The following is a 16,098-nucleotide window of genomic DNA, read 5'->3' on the forward strand; positions in this document are numbered from 1 at the left end:
CATCATGTGTATTTCACTTTCTCAAATATAGCAGCCAGTGTTCAGAGAGAGAGAGGAATCACCAAACAGTGCAAGAACCTCTCTCCATGCCCGTCTGCCCTCAACACAGGCATGTGGGGTACCACCCTCCGCCATTCCTCTCCCCAGCTACTCCTTCCCAGTCTCCATGCTGGTTCCCTCTCATCTCCTGACCTCTTAATGTTGACAGGCCCAAGGGTTCAGCCTTGGACCTTTACCTACACTCACTCCCTGGAAGAGCTCATCCCATTTCATGGTTTTAAATAAAGTTGACCCTTGAGCAACACACCACCACACAGGTCCACTCAGATGAGGATTTTTTTTTCAATAAGTATATTGGAATCATTTTTGGAGATTTGCAACAATTGGTAAAAACTCAGGTATAGACTAGAAATACTAAAAAAAATTAAGAAAGGTATGTCATGAATGCATAAAATATATATAGATACTATTTTATCATTTACTACTATAAAATGTGGGTTTTCCAGGTGGCTCAGTAGTAAAGAAACCATCTGCCAATGCAGGAGACCCTGGGTCGATCCCTGGGTTGGGAAGATCCCCTGGAAGAGGAAATGGTAACCCACTCGAGTGTTCTTGCCTGGGAAATTGCCTGGACAGAGGAGCCTGGCGGGCTACAGTCGTGGGGTCACAAAAGAGTCGGACATGATTTAGTGACTAAACAACAATCATAAAATATATACATATCGATTATAAAAAGTTGAAGTCAAAACTTATCAAAGCTTTTGGACTTACAGACCATACATGGCGCCACTGACCACACAAGGCTCCCATAAAGCAATCATTGGTGCTTCTTCATTACCAATGTGTGAAACATTATACCTGTAAATAAAAATGAATTTCTTTTTCAGTTATCTAATTTCATTTTTGATGTCCACTGTTAGGAATATGTGTAACATCTACAGTGTTTTTTGTATCATATAAGAAAACATTGATGTAGATACTGAGAGACAATTCATCTTGTAGACAGAGAAGGTAAACTTAAATGTATTTTCTCTTCCTTATGATTTTCTTAATAGTTTCTTTTCTATAGCTTATTTTACTGTAAGAATACAGGATATAATACATATAACATACAAATATGTTTTAATTTACTTTATGTTATTGGTAAGGCTTCCAGTCAACAGTAGGCTATTAGTAGTTAAGTTCTGGGGGAGACAAAAGTTATACATGGAGGGACTTCCCCAGCAGTCCAGTGGTTAAGACTCTGTGTTTCCACTGCAGGGGACACGGGTTCAACCCCTGGTTGGGGAACATGCTGTGTAGTGCAGTCAGAAAAAAAAAGTTACACATGGATTTTTGATTGCCAAGGGTCAGCATCCCAAACTCCTGCATTGCTCAAGGTCAGCTGTACCATCTATTCTACTGATGACTTCCAAATGTAGAGCTCCAGCCTGAACTTCTATCTCGAGCTCTAGATTCATTTACATCTGATGAACCACTCCACATCTTCCCCTGGGTGTCTGGTAAGATCTCAAATGTAATGTGTCCTGAACCCAGCTACACACACCTGCTCCAGTTCCTCCTAATGTAATGTGTCCTGAACCCAGCTATACACACAGATACACACACACACACCTGCTCCAGTTCCTCCTACCGGCTTCACCTTGATTAACAGCAAGTCCATCCTGAGATTCAAGATAAGACCCTTGGAGCCTCCCTTGAACTCACTCGCTGTTTCATACCCCACATCTAATCTGAAGCAGAGGCAATGGTGGCTCTAACTTTAAAACACCCAATTAACTAGTTCTTACTACCTTGGTTCAAGCCCCCACTGTCTCTCACCAGGACCATGGTAACAGTCCATGAACTAGCGCCCTTGTTCCTCTTCAGGCTTTTCTCAACACAGAAACCAAAGTGATCTCAATAAGCATACTTTCGTCCCTCCTCGGCTTAAAGCCCAGAAGGCCTCCTCCTGGCCCAGACAAAAGGGCCAGGACAACAAAATGGCCCACAAGGCTCTCCAGCATCAGATCTCATCCCCATGGCTCTCCTCCTTCCCTCCACTCCAGTCACACTGGGGTCCTCACCATCCACAAACATGCAGGCACTCTCCTGTCTGCCTCAGGACCTTTGCACCGGCTGTTCCTAGGGTTCACCTATTCTCCTTGCAGGGCATATGAAAATCAGAGCTTCCCAACAGGCCTTACCAGGCTACTCCATTTAAACGGCAATTGCTGCTCCAGAATTTCCCAACCCCTGTCTTGCTTTGTCTCCCATCTCACAAACTATCTTTTTTGCTTGTTTATTGTCTGCCTCCCAAACTAGAATATAATGCACAAGTCACGTCCAACTCTTTGTGACCCCAAGGACTATACAGTCCATGGAATTCTCCAGGCCAGAATACTGGACTTGGTAGCCTTTCCCTTCTCCAGGGATCTTCCCAACCCAGGGAAGATTGCAGGCGGATTCTTTACCAACTGAGCCACAAGATAAGCCCAAGAATATAATGCATAAGGGTCTTTTTCTTTTCACTGCTGTTTCCTACTGTTTAGCACAGTGTCTGACACACTGTAGGTGATCAATGAATATTTGTTAAAAGACATAAAGCTGAACTGAGCATCAGACCCAGAGGACGCCTGAGATGAGTTAAAACCCTTCCCTCAGCAGCTCTCAGCTCCCACACACTGTTTTGTATGATGCTGATGTTAGCTCAGCAAGGTCCTGAAACCTAAGTTCAACAGTTTAGCTAATGCCCAACGATATCCTATGCTGATGAGGAACTAGTTCTACTGGACTTACTGAGAGATGCTCTGTGAGCAAATTTGGGAGATCTAAGCATAGTTAAACTTAATTGTACATGATTCTGACCTCATGCTCTTTGAAATTTAATCCTGGCGTAAGATGAAATTCTACAACAAGGCCAGTTCTTCCACCTTTTGCCCAGCACTGTACACACGACTCCTTCCTCCGCACATACAGTGAAACCTGCTGTGCCTGACAACCTGTGACCCTCAGGGCTTGTTACTGGGGCACCTGTCCACACTGGGGGCAACCATATGCACGTGCCAAGGAACAGTAACACTTAAGTTGAGACTCCTTTCAAAGCTCTTTGCTACATTTCATCTTAATTACCATAAGATATATATTATTATCCCCATATCAGATGAGGAAACTGAAGTTAAGAATAATTAAATGACTTACTCAAGTAAGATTACTAAGCAGTTCAAAGTGCCCACACCCTGTAGATACCTTACGTATACTGTCCAATTTAATCCTTCCAACCACCCAATGAGACAGGTTTTACTTAGTTCCATTTTACACGTGCAGAAGCTGAAACACACCGACGTTCACCTGGCTAAAAAGAGAAAGTTGGACCAGGCCTCCATCTTGGTCTTCTGACCCCAGGGGCTGCATCTAGGGTTGTCTGCACTCAGCTGTGGTTTCCCAGCACCATCCCCCTTCCTGCCAAGCCCACTCAGATCAGATCAGATCAGATCAGATCAGTCGCTCAGTCGTGTCCGACTCTTTGCGACCCCATGAATCGCAGCACGCCAGGCCTCCCTGTCCATCACCAACTCCCGGAGTTCACTCAGACTCACGTCCATCGAGTCAGTGATGCCATCCAGCCATCTCATCCTCTGTCGTCCCCTTCTCCTCTTGCCCCCAACTGCTCCCAGCATCAGAGTCTTTTCCAATGAGTCAACTCTTCGCATGAGGTGGCCAAAGTACTGGAGTTTCAGCTTTAGCATCATTCCTTCCAAAGAAATCCCAGGGCTGATCTCCTTTAGAACGGACTGGTTGGATCTCCTTGCAGTCCAAGGGACTCTCAAGAGTCTTCTCCAACACCACAGTTCAAAAGCTTCAATTCTTCGGCGCTCTGCCTTCTTCACAGTCCAACTCTCACATCCATACATGACCACAGGAAAAACCATAGCCTTGACTAGACGAACCTTTGTTGGCAAAGTAACGTCGCTGCTTTTGAATATGCTATCTAGGTTGGTCATAACTTTCCCTCCAAGGAGTAAGCGTCTTTTAATTTCATGGCTGCAGTCACCATCTGCAGTGATTTTGGAGCCCCCCAAAATAAAGTCTGACACTGTTTCCACTGTTTCCCCATCTATTTCCCATGAAGTGATGGGACCAGATGCCATGATCTTCGTTTTCTGAATGTTGAGCTTTAAGCCAACTTTTTCACTCTCCTCTTTCACTTTCATCAAGAGGCTTTTGAGTTCCTCTTCACTTTCTGCCATAAGGGTGGTGTCATCTGCATATCTGAGGTTATTGATATTTCTCCCGGCAATCTTGATTCCAGCTTGTGTTTCTTCCAGTCCAGCGTTTCTCATGATGTACTCTGCATAGAAGTTAAATAAACAGGGTAACAATATACAGCCTTGACGTACTCCTTTTCCTATCTGGAACCAGTCTGTTATCCCATGTCCAGTTCTAACTGTTGCTTCCTGACCTGCATACAAATTTCTCAAGAGGCAGATCAGGTGGTCTGGTATTCCCATCTCTTTCAGAATTTTCCACAGTTTATTGTGATCCACACAGTCAAAGGCTTTGGCATAGTCAATAAAGCAGAAATAGATGTTTTTCTGGAACTCTCTCGCTTTTTCCATGATCCAGCGGATGTTGGCAATTAGATCTCTGGTTCCTCTGCCTTTTCTAAAACCAGCTTGGACATCAGGAAGTTCACGGTTCACATATTGCTGAAGCCTGGCTTGGAGAATTTTAAGCATTACTTTACTAGCGTGTGAGATGAGTGCAATTGTGAGGTAGTTTGAGCATTCTTTGGCATTGCCTTTCTTTGGGATTGGAATGAAAACTGACCTTTTCCAGTCCTGTGGCCACTGCTGAGTTTTCCAAATTTGCTGGCATATTGAGTGCAGCACTTTCACAGCATCATCTTTCAGGATCTGGAATAGCTCAACTGGAATTCTATCACCTCCACTAGCTTTGTTCGTAGTGATGCTTTCTAAGGCCCACTTGACTTCACATTCCAGGATGTCTGGCTCTAGGTCAGTGATCACACCATCGTGATTATCTGGGTTGTGAAGATCTTTTTTGTACAGTTCTTCTGTGTATTCTTGCCATCTCTTCTTAATATCTTCTGCTTCTATTAGGTCCATACCATTTCTGTCCTTTATCGAGCCCATCTTTGCATGAAATGTTCCTCTGGTATCTCTGATTTTCTTGAAGAGATCTCTAGTCTTTCCCATTCTGTTGTTTTCCTCTATTTCTTTGCATTGATCGCTGAAGAAGGCTTTCTTATCTCTTCTTGCTATTCTTTGGAACTCTGCATTCAGATGTTTATCTTTCCTTTTCTCCTTTGCTTTTCGCTTCTCTTCTTTTCACAGCTATTTGTAAGGCCTCCCCAGACAGCCATTTTGCTTTTTTGCCTTTCTTTTCCATGGGGATGGTCTTGATCCCTGTCTCCTGTACAATGTCACGAACCTCATTCCATAGCTCATTAGGCACTCTTGTCTATCAGATCACACTAAGGGGGGCTGACTATATGGGCTCCCCACATCAGAGATGCCCACAAACTGTGCCACACCCTGATGGTCCCCACATAGCTAGTATGTTAGAGGACTATCCAGAGTGGACTCATGTGAGTTAAGCTAGAGGGAAAGCCCTGATGTAGAGCAATGGTGGATTCTCTCAGATACCCAAAGGGCTGAAAACACTGGAGCCTCTGCTGTTGAGAAAACCTCCTCTCTCCCATGAACTCTTGGGAAGGTCTAGAGGTGCTAGGTTGAGGCTACCCCTTTATCCCCACAATATCCCTTTTTTTTTTAAATTTATTTGGCAATTGAAGGCTAAACACTTTACAGAATTTTGTTGTTTTCTGTCAAACCTCAACATGAATCAGCTATGTGTGTTAGTCGCTCAGCCGTGTCTGACTCTTTGCAACCCCATAGACTGTAGCCTGCAGGCTTCTCTGTCCATGAGATTCTCTAGGCAAGAATACTGGAGTGGATTGCCGTTCCCTTCTCCAGAGGATCTCCCAGACCCAGGGATCGAACCCTGGTCTCCTGCATTGCAGCCATTCTTTACTATTTGAGCTATAGGGAATCAGCCATAGGTATACATATGTCCCCTCCCTCTTGAACCTCCCTCCCATCTTCCCCCTCTAGGTTGATACAGAGCCCCTGTTTGAGTTCCCTGAGATACAGTATTCTTTCTTATTTTTGGCTGTACTGGACATGGGTTACTGCACATGGGCCTTCTCTAGTTGTGGTGAGTGGGGGCTGCGCTCAAGCTGCGGTACACAGGATTTCTTGTGGCTTCTCCTATTGCGGAGCATGGGCTCTAGAGCACATGGGCTTCAGTAGTTGCAATGCCTGGGCTTAGCTGCCCTGTGGCATGTGGGATCTTCCCGGACCGGATACTAAACCTGTGTCCTGTTCATTGGCAGGTGGGTTCTTAACAGCAGGGTCACCAGAGAAGTCCCTCCTCAGGCTTAATCTGCTCCTCTCACCTTTTCAAACATCTCAGTCATGGCAACAAGCTGCGATGACAAGACCCGCTCCCACCTGCATCCCTTCCTACGTCACTGGGCCTCTCCTTGATGAAAACCCTTGTAACCACGACTCTTCTATCTGTCCTGGCCACTGTTTTCCACCACCCTTTGCCTCTGTCCAAGTGATCCCATCTTCTCACAACTGAAGCCCTCATTTTAAGCCAACCAGTCCTCTCCTGGGAATTGATCCTAAGGAAACACCCATGTGCATGAAGACTGCAACAAGAAGGTTCACTGTAACAAGGCTTCTAAGAGTGAAACACTAATCTAAAATTTCAGCACAGAGAACTGTTACGTGAATAATGCACACCCATATGCAGCCACTCAAAATGACAATGTAGAAGAACACTAAATAATGTGAAAATATATTCATAATAATCCTAAGGGTAAAAACCTATATATAAAAACAAGGTAAAGTATGACTTTACTTTTGTTGTGATGGCATGTATATACAAAAAGTGTGTATATACAAACATGAAACTGTATATGTGTGTATAAATATAAAATATATGCAGAATATAAAGCTAAACATCAGAATATTAACAGGGGTAACTTTAACTTTCTTGAAACTCTATTTTAAAAATTGTTTGCATTACACATATATTACTTCTGCAACAGGAAGAAGTATTTGTGTGTCCTACTTTCTATGGAGGAACAAAAGGCCAAGGATAACCAACACCAATGGAAGAAGAGAGAACAAGGTGGGGAATTAGCCTTGCCAAGACCGGTTATAGTGTGTTAATATTTCACACAATGGGGTGTTGGCAGGGGAAGAGATGAAAAATCTGAGGGAAGAGACCTGTGGCTGGATGGGAACTTGCTCTAGGCAGAGATTACAAATCACTAGGAAAAGGATGGAAGAAGGCAACGGCACCCCACTCCAGTACTCTTGCCTGGAAAATCCCATGGATGGAGGAGCCTGGTGGGCTGCAGTCCATGGGGTCGTGACGTGTGGGACACGACTGAGCGACTTCACTTTCGCTTTTCACTTTCATGCATTGGAGAAGGCAATGGCAACCCACTCCAGTACTCTTGCCTGGAGAATCCCAGGGATGGGGGAGCCTGGTGGGCTGCCGTCTATGGGGTCGCACAGAGTGGGACACGACTGAAGCGACTTAGCAGCAGCAGCAGCAGCAGCAGGAAAAGGATGGGTTAATCCAGAGGATCTGATATTTTCTGGTCTTGAGCTCCCTTCACTCTTTTAAAAACTTATTTTAAAAATAATGGTAGGGAAGGGGCTGTCTGGGAGGAGCACAGAGGATTTTTAGGGCAGTAAAGATACTCTGTATGATACTATAATGATGAATATATGTCACACATTTGTTGAAGTCTATAGAATGTACACCAAGGGTGAACCTTTCTGTAAGTTGCGGATTTTAGGTGATAATGATGTGTCAGTATAGGTTCATCACAAATTCAGCACTTCGGTGGTGGATGTTAACAGTGGGGGATACTATGCAAGCGGGAGGCAGAAGGGGATGTGAGAAATCTGTCATGAACCTAAAACTGCTCTAAAAAATTAATTTTAAAAAAATTAATGAGGACCCTAATGAGCTGTTCTTTATGGGACTAGAGATTATATCTATTTATATTTACTAAATTGGAAATTAAAACTGAGAAAAATTTAAAATATTTAAATTAGGTAATAAATCTTTTAAATGTTAAAATAACCTATTAAAAATAACTGTGTATTTTTAAAAAAACAGGTAGTGAGAAGAATGGCATTGTTTTACATTTTTGTAAAGCTCCTACCCTCTAGTGTAATCGAAGAGCTGGATTCTGACATAGGTTTCTACAATCAATCCATTGCAGTATGCTGTTTTGGTTGAAGTATATGAAGAAAAGCCAGACTAACAAAGACATATAGTTGGAAAAGGGAGGAGTGTTATAGACTTTTCAACTAGTTTGGGATATTTTACTTGGTTACTATACCAAAACTCAACAAGTGGTAGTGTATTAAGTTTGTTACAATGTAGAGTATGAAACTCTATCAATAAACTTTTCATAGTTATACTGGAACTCATTGGTCTATTTTACAAATTTTTATCTTTTATGACTGATTTTGTAACATCATGCATTGGTCTTTAGAAAACATTAATATGCTGAGTTATTATATTTCACTATATAGTATTTTAAAAAATATATGGTAATTGTATCACCACTGATCTCATCAGGAAAGCCTTCAAATATTGAAAAGTTGGGGACTTCCCTGGTGCTCCAAATAGAGAGCTTGGGTTCAATCTCTGGTCAGGGAACTAGATCCCACATGCGGCAACTGAAGATCCTACATGCCACAATGAAGACTGAATATCCCATGTGCCCCAACTAACTAAGAGCCGGAGCAGCCATATATATATATATGTTATCAGGCTCATGGTGATGAATAAAAGCTTCCCAAATGTCTGTTTTGCTTAAAAGCTCAAATATTATCACTGACAACACACTGTCAATCTTCCTCCTAGTGACAACTCACTTCATTCATTTCTGAGAAAATACATGGCCAATATCCTAATCTGAATAATTAATAATTAGCGATTATTCAGTAAAAATGGTGTTCATGAAAAAAGTAGGCTGTTCCACCTCCACTCAAACTGGACAAGTGCATTACCTCCTTACCGTCATTCTCCAGCATGCAACACAAGTGCTCTATGCAAAGGTCCCATTTCACCACCCAGAATATTAGGAAGACCTGCTGCAGGGCTAAGCTTTAACACAATTACTACTTTCACTGCTCCTTCAAGGACATTCTTCAGTGAAACTGTTTCAACACTGAGTGTGTGTGAGGTGGTGAGGAATACACGACGACCACTACATAATACAGTGACACTGCACTGATTGCTGGAAGTGACCAGCAGTTTTACTAACTGTTGCTTTTGTACCAACAGTACACAGACAACAGAGCACAAATGAAAAAGGCAAATAATGCTTTAGAAAATTATGAAAACAGTTTATCTCATGGATTCCCTAAAAGGTTCTTAGGGATCCCCAAGGGACTATATTTTGAGAACCACTGGACTGCTCAATAAATGGAGCTGAAGCTGGAACAACTGGTTATCCATCTGAAAAAAATTAAACCTACCTCACATCATAAACAAAAATAAATTCCAGTTTGATTTTTTTAACCTAATATGAAAAATAGAACTTCCAGAAGAAATACAGTAAGATATCTTATTGACTTCAGTGTAAGATTTCTTAAGCAAGACACAAAAAACACAAACCCTAAGTAGATTTATAATTCCGATGACATTAAAATAATGATGATGGTGACAGTAATAATAATAAATTCTGAACATCAGTAGACATCACAGTGCAACTTCTCTGGCAGTCCAGGGGTTAAGAATCTGCCTTGCAATGCAGGGGATTTGGGTTTGATCCCCAGTTGGGGAACTAACTGGAGAAGGAAATGGCAACCCACTACAGTACTCTTGCCTGGAAAATTCCATGGACTGAGGAGCCTGGTAGGCTACAGTCCATGGGGTCACAAAGAGTCGGACACAACTGAGAGACTTCACTCACTACTGGGGAACTAATATTCCACATGCCTCAGAGCAACTAAGCCTACACGCCACAACTAGAGAGAACTAAGACCCAGTGCAGCCAAATAAACATTTTTTTAAAAAACGAAAAAGACACCATACAAACAAAAAGGCACACCTCACTTATAAGAAGTCCTGCACTCAGTAAAATGAGGACAATCCAGCAGGAAAATGGACAAAGATATGAACAGGCAATTCACAAAAGCAAATGGTCAAACAAACATGAAAAAAGTTCAATTTCCCTTGTTAATCAGGGTAATGCAAACTGAAACCAGTAATTCACACCCATCATAAGGACAAGTACGTAAAAGTCTGACAACAGCAAGTGTAATAAGGACACAGCAACAGCAACTTTGTTGGCAGGAGTGAGAACTGGATCCATCATTTTGAAGAACACACTAGCAATATCTAGTCAAGGTAAATATTCCCAAACCTCAGCAAATCATCACCTAAGTATGCATCCCAGGGAAACTCCTGCACATGTACACCAAGAGCCATGCACAACAATGAACACTACAGTGCTGTTTCTAAGAGTAGAAGACTGGAAACTGGGCTTCCCTGGTGGCTCTATGGTAAAGAATCCACCTGCCAATGTAGGAGACATGGGTTAGATCCCTGGTCCGGGAAGATCCCACATGACGAGGACCAACTAAGTCCGTGTGCCACAAATATTAAGCCTGTGCTTTAGAGCCCAAGAGCCAAAACTACTGAAGTCTGTGAACCCTAGAGCCTGTGTTCTGCAACAAGAGAAGCCACCGTGGTAAGAAGCCCACGCATGGCAACTACAGGGTAGCCCCTGCTTGTCACAGCTAGAAAAAAGCCAGCACAGTAATGTGACCCAGCACAGCCAAACATAAGTAAATTTTTTTAATTTAGGGAAAAAATAGAAAAGTGGAAACAAATAACAAGCAAGAGGTGGATGGATAAGTAAATTCTGTCCAACAAAACTTTCTGTGATCACGCAAGCATTCTTGCTTGGAGTTGTCTAATGTGGCAGCCACAAGCCATGGTGTCTATTAAACATATGAAGTGTGGCTAAGTAACCAGGGAGTTAAATTTTTCATTTAATTTGGATTAACTGGAAAAAAAAAAATAGCCACACGTGGCTAATGGCTACTGCATCATACAGCACAGCTATACAGCAGGGAAAATAAATGACTACAGCTATACATGTGTCACAAATACATTTTAAAAACATTACACTTGACCAAAAAAATGCAAGTTTCAGAAGGTAGGGCTGGCACCAGAGGCAAGCTAGGTGTCTAGACAAAATTGTAGGAGGCACTTGCCTTCAGAGTCATACAAGTATAGGTTGGCACTTGTGTGACTTGGAGGGTATGTCTCTCCTTAATGCCAGCCCTGATGGGGTATGTCTGGTATGACACTGCATTGGGGGTCCAAGATAACCCCTGCTGCTGCTGCTGCTAAGTTGCTTCAGTCGTGTCCGACTCTGTGCGATCCCAGAGACGGCAGCCCACCAGGCTCCCCCGTCCCTGGGATTCTCTAGGCAAGAACACTAGCTTCTATGATTCATGAGGAGGATTCATAGAATTTAGCATCTAGCTTACTCAAGGTATGATTTTGTTTGGGTTTTTGCTTTTGGCTGCACCATGAAGCATGTGGGATCTTTGTTCCCTCACCAGGAACTGAAACCATGCCCTCTGCCATGGAACCATGGAGTCGTAGCGACTGGACTGCCAGAATTTCCCAGGGTATGATTTCTTACTGTGAAAGGACACAAAGCAAAATCAGCCAAGAGAAAAGGTGCATGGGGCAAGGTCTGGAGAAAACCAGGCACAAGCTTCCACAAGTTCTTTCCTGGTGAAGTCACATGGGACTTCCTGAGTTCCTACAGCAGAATTGTGACAACACGTGTGAAATGTCTACCAGGAAAGCTCAGTACCCAGGGTACCTGGGGCAGGAGGGGGCTGATCAAGTTTCAAACTTCCAGACTCCAGAAGGAAAGCAGGTGTTGGACCCAAATCACATTGTTTGTACAGTTTAGGCCCCACCAGCCACTTGTATCATTTAGGGAATGGTGGGAACTCTCCTGAAATCCAAGTTCCTATACACCAGCCAGGGCCAACCTTGCAAATAGGGCTTTCTAAGGACAGTGGTCTCAGGCCTGATACAGTTAACTCTTTTGTGCACAGCTATCACTTCTGCAGGGCTTCCCAGGTGGTGCTAGTGGTAAAGAACCCTGCCTGCCAATGCAGGAGACGCAGGAAGATCCCTTGGAGGCAGGCACGGCAACCCACTCTAATATTCTTGCCTGGGAATCCCGTGGACAGAGGAGCCTGGCGGGCTACAGTCCATAGGGTCGCAAAGAGTCGGATACGATTGAGCTGACTGAAGTGAATGGAGTTCCCACCATTCCCTAAATGATACAAGTAGGCTTGTGGTGCCTAAACTGTACGAACAATGTGGTTTGGGTTCAACACCTGCTTTCCTTCTGGAGTCTGGAAGTTTGAAACTTGATCAGCCCCCTCCTGCCCCAACTACCCTGGGTACTGAGCTTTCCTGGTAGATATTTCACACGTGTTGTCACAACTCTGCTGTAGGAACTCAGGGAGTCCTTTGTGACTTCACCAGGAAAGGACTTGTGGAAGCTTGTGCCTGGTTTTCTCCAGACTTTGCAGCAGTATCATTTCCATAAGGTTGTGACATACAATACTATATATAGTTTGAAGACACCTATTAAAGATGTACAAGCATGTACAGAAAGATAAACACTAAATCCAAGATTGTAGTTACATCTGTAAAAAGGGGAGGAATAGGTCTGAGGCAGGGACATATAAGGCCTTTCAATTGCATCACTAATGTTTTACTTCTTAAGCTGGATAAGGAGTAAAAATGTACTTTGTTATAGCATTTCTTCTTCTGAGTGAGTACACCTGAAATACTACGTAAGTTAAATGATGACTATGAACTGCTAATGTTTCTTATTTATGAAGTAGTTTTCACATTCCAGGTACCATGTAAGCCCTTTATATGGATTTATTATTTTTTAAAAACAATCTACTGAAAACTTTCTACATGTGAGGTCCTGTGCTAAGCTCTGGAAATACACTGAGAGGTCTGTATGAGACAGGTGGAATCACTGTCCTCAACCAGCTTTCAGTCTACTGAGGGACAAGAGTTCCCTGGTGGTCTAGCAGTTAGCATTTGGGGCTTTCACTGCTGTGGCCCAGGTTCAATCCCCAGTCAGGGAACTGAGATCCCGCAAGCCATGCAGTGGAGCCAAAAAAAAAAAAAAAACATATCTACAGATTCTGATAAGTGCTCCTAATAAGCAGGCTTTTGTGATTAATGAAGGTCTACTTTAACTAGGGTGGTCCAAGAAGACTTCTTCTAGAGAAACATCTGAGGTGAACCATAAATGAGAATGAGACAGCCCAGCAATTATCTAAAGGAAGCACATTCCAGGCAGAGGGAACAGCAAGTGCAAAGCCATGCAGCAGGAATAAAGTTTGGTGTGTTGAAAGACAGGAAATAAAGCCAGCAGGGCTTGGGAGTGGTGACAAGAGGGAGACTGGCAGATGAGGTCAGTTGAGGCCACTGTGCAGGGCCTCCTAAGCCACAGTGAAGATCTTAAGTTTCATCCTAAGTATGATAAGCCTTTGAAGGTTTTAACCAGAGTAATGACATGAACTGGTTTACAATTGAAGATTATTCAGCCAGCTGTAGGGAGAAGGCATTATAGACAGAGACATAATACTTCTGACTGATGAACTTTTCAGGGGCTATGAAAAGGCTGGGGCTGAGAATAAAGGAAAAAAAGTTCCACAATGCAGAAAGAAAACTACAAAGTTGTAATGAATAAAATGTTTAATATCTAGAAAACAAAACATAACAACTTCATCAAAGTTCATATGCATAAGCAATTGAATTACATTTGGAAATAATTTGAAAATTTGACCTTCTCAAATCACAGAAATTCCTAAGGATGCCCAATGACTGCCAAGAACCCAGAGCCAATCATAATGGGAATTTTCTTGCAGCCAAATCGTTTCAGTGAGGGGAAAAATCCTTTCAATCCTACTTTATTTGAGATGGAGATACAAAAAAAAAAAGAGAGAGAGAAAATATTCTGAGCATCACGAGGCCAAAGAGGAGGATGTTTAAGAAAGGCTGCTGCTGCTGCGTCGCTTCAGTCGTGTCCGACTCTGTGCGACCCCATAAACCGCAGCCCACCAGGCTCCCCCGTCCCTGGGATTCTCCAGGCAAGAACACTGGAGTGGGTTGCCATTTCCTTCTCCAATGCATGAAACTGAAAAGCGAAAGTGAAGACGCTCAGTTGTGTCCAACTCTTAGCGACCCCATGGACTGCAGCCTACCAGGCTCCCCTCATCCATGAGATTTTCCAGGCAAGAGTACTGGAGTGGGGTGCCATTGCCTTCTCCGATAAGAAAGGCCAGTGGCTTGAAATATACCGTTCAAGCTTATGTTCTACGAATTTGAATGTTGTTCGGGGGGCTCTTGGATTTTCCGAAGAAGACATCTGAGAAAAGACTTGAATAACAAGGAGGCACCAGAAAAGAGGTTGGGGCTGTCACGTCGGATTTTATGGAAAAAAAAAAAAAAGGTCAGTTTGGCTGAAGTTGGTATTGGCTATCCAATATCGGAAGCCACAGGGGATGACAAGCACCTGAATGTGGCTAGTGCCACTGTGAAACAGAACATTCCACGTCGCTTAACTTTCATCAATTAATATTTCCACTTATCACCGACATGAGATTGAGTTCATGGGAAATTTTAACGTATGTTGGGAAACATTTGGGCATGTGAATCTCCATTTCAACTGTAAATATTTGTGAAACCTCAACTATTTCCGGTGAAAACCTAGCGTCCGGATCACAGATGTGGTGTAACGTGTAAAACACACAGGTTTTCAAACCTTTAGTACTAGGTAACAAAAGATACCTCAGGTTCGTGTTTTTTTTAATACAGATCACATGTTGAAATGATATTGTGGCTATAGTACATTACATTTAATATATATATATTTAAAGTGGTTTCTATAGAAAAGTGTAACATTAGGTTTGTTGCCGCTGGACTGACGGGAGTGCGGAGGCCCCTCGAGTCTTCCAGACAGGGGGCGACGGTGGTCCCGCCTACGCCTGGGAGTGGAAAGAAATTTCTAGATGTATTATGTAGTCATAAATCAGGCCAGTAAATTTTCATGACCCCGTTCAACGAGCCGGGAAATGAGGCCTCGGGTGGTGCGTGGCAGAGGCCGGATTCGAAATCCCATTCAGCGCCGTCCACCTGAAACCTCCCCAGAGGCTCTCAAGTAAGAACCTGATTCGAACCAGGCCCGACTACTGGGTCCCGGGCCCCAGAGCGCCGCGTTACCCCGGCACCGTCTCCGCTCAAGGGTGAGTTAAACGTTCACAACGTTCACAACGGACTCCCAGGCTGCTGGGCCTGCGGGGCCAGGAGCCCCTTAGAGAAACTTCCGGCAACGCTCACCTGCTGACAGACGCCGATGCCGCAAACGCTGCTCCCTTCTCTTCACACTCGGATCAACCGCGTCAGCTGCCGACTTCCGCTCTACTTCCACGAATCCCCGGCCGAGTCTTCTCTTCTCCCGCCCCCGAGCCAATTCAGCCAATCATCTCTCAGAAAACCTGCCTTATCTACGCCCCATTTCTGCCTGCCAATCACTGCAAGTCCAGCACCTCCCTTCCTTCCCGCTTAAGCGAGCGCTGTGCGCCACCACTCGGCGGTTGACTGCGCGGCCCCCAGCTGGAAGTCTCTCCCGGAAAGGCGGGGCTAATCGCGGACCTCGCTGATGCGGGGACCCTCGGGATTGGCCAAGAAGAGCCCGGCGCTCTGACCCCGCCCACCCCTCCCTGGACAACCGAGTCGGAGGCTCTGGGGATTGGTTCCCTGCGGACACCAAAGAAGCCTAGAGACGGTCCCGCCTCCCTCGCTCATCCCCTAAGATGGAGCTCCAGGGATTGGTCCCCGGTGTCTCGGCGCGCGCCGACCGGCGCTCCAGGATTGGCTGAGGAAGCGCTTGCGCAGTCGTGGAGCGTCGACGGTGATTGGCCGTAG

General features: G+C 44.1%; 1 long non-coding RNA gene across 2 annotated transcripts; it reads right to left on the reverse strand.

The window, feature by feature from the left end:
* Positions 1 to 685: 685 nt before the first annotated feature.
* Positions 686 to 16,090, reverse strand: LOC147368392 (uncharacterized). Of its 2 annotated transcripts, none has more exons than XR_015166622.1 (2): positions 15,511 to 16,090; positions 686 to 858 (listed from the first exon to the last, which is right to left on the reverse strand). It is a non-coding gene; the product is annotated as an uncharacterized LOC147368392 (long non-coding RNA). The 2 variants fall into 2 exon arrangements; XR_015166623.1 differs by lacking the exon at positions 686 to 858 and adding an exon at positions 14,963 to 15,158 and having other exon boundaries at positions 15,511 to 15,728.
* Between the last annotated feature and the right edge of the window lie 8 nt (positions 16,091 to 16,098).

This window comes from Bos grunniens, chromosome 7 (genome assembly GCF_055505025.1).
Source record: "Bos grunniens cultivar Pamir isolate PY7600 chromosome 7, Bosgru_T2T1.0, whole genome shotgun sequence".
In the NCBI taxonomy this organism is placed as follows: domain Eukaryota; kingdom Metazoa; phylum Chordata; class Mammalia; order Artiodactyla; family Bovidae; genus Bos; species Bos grunniens.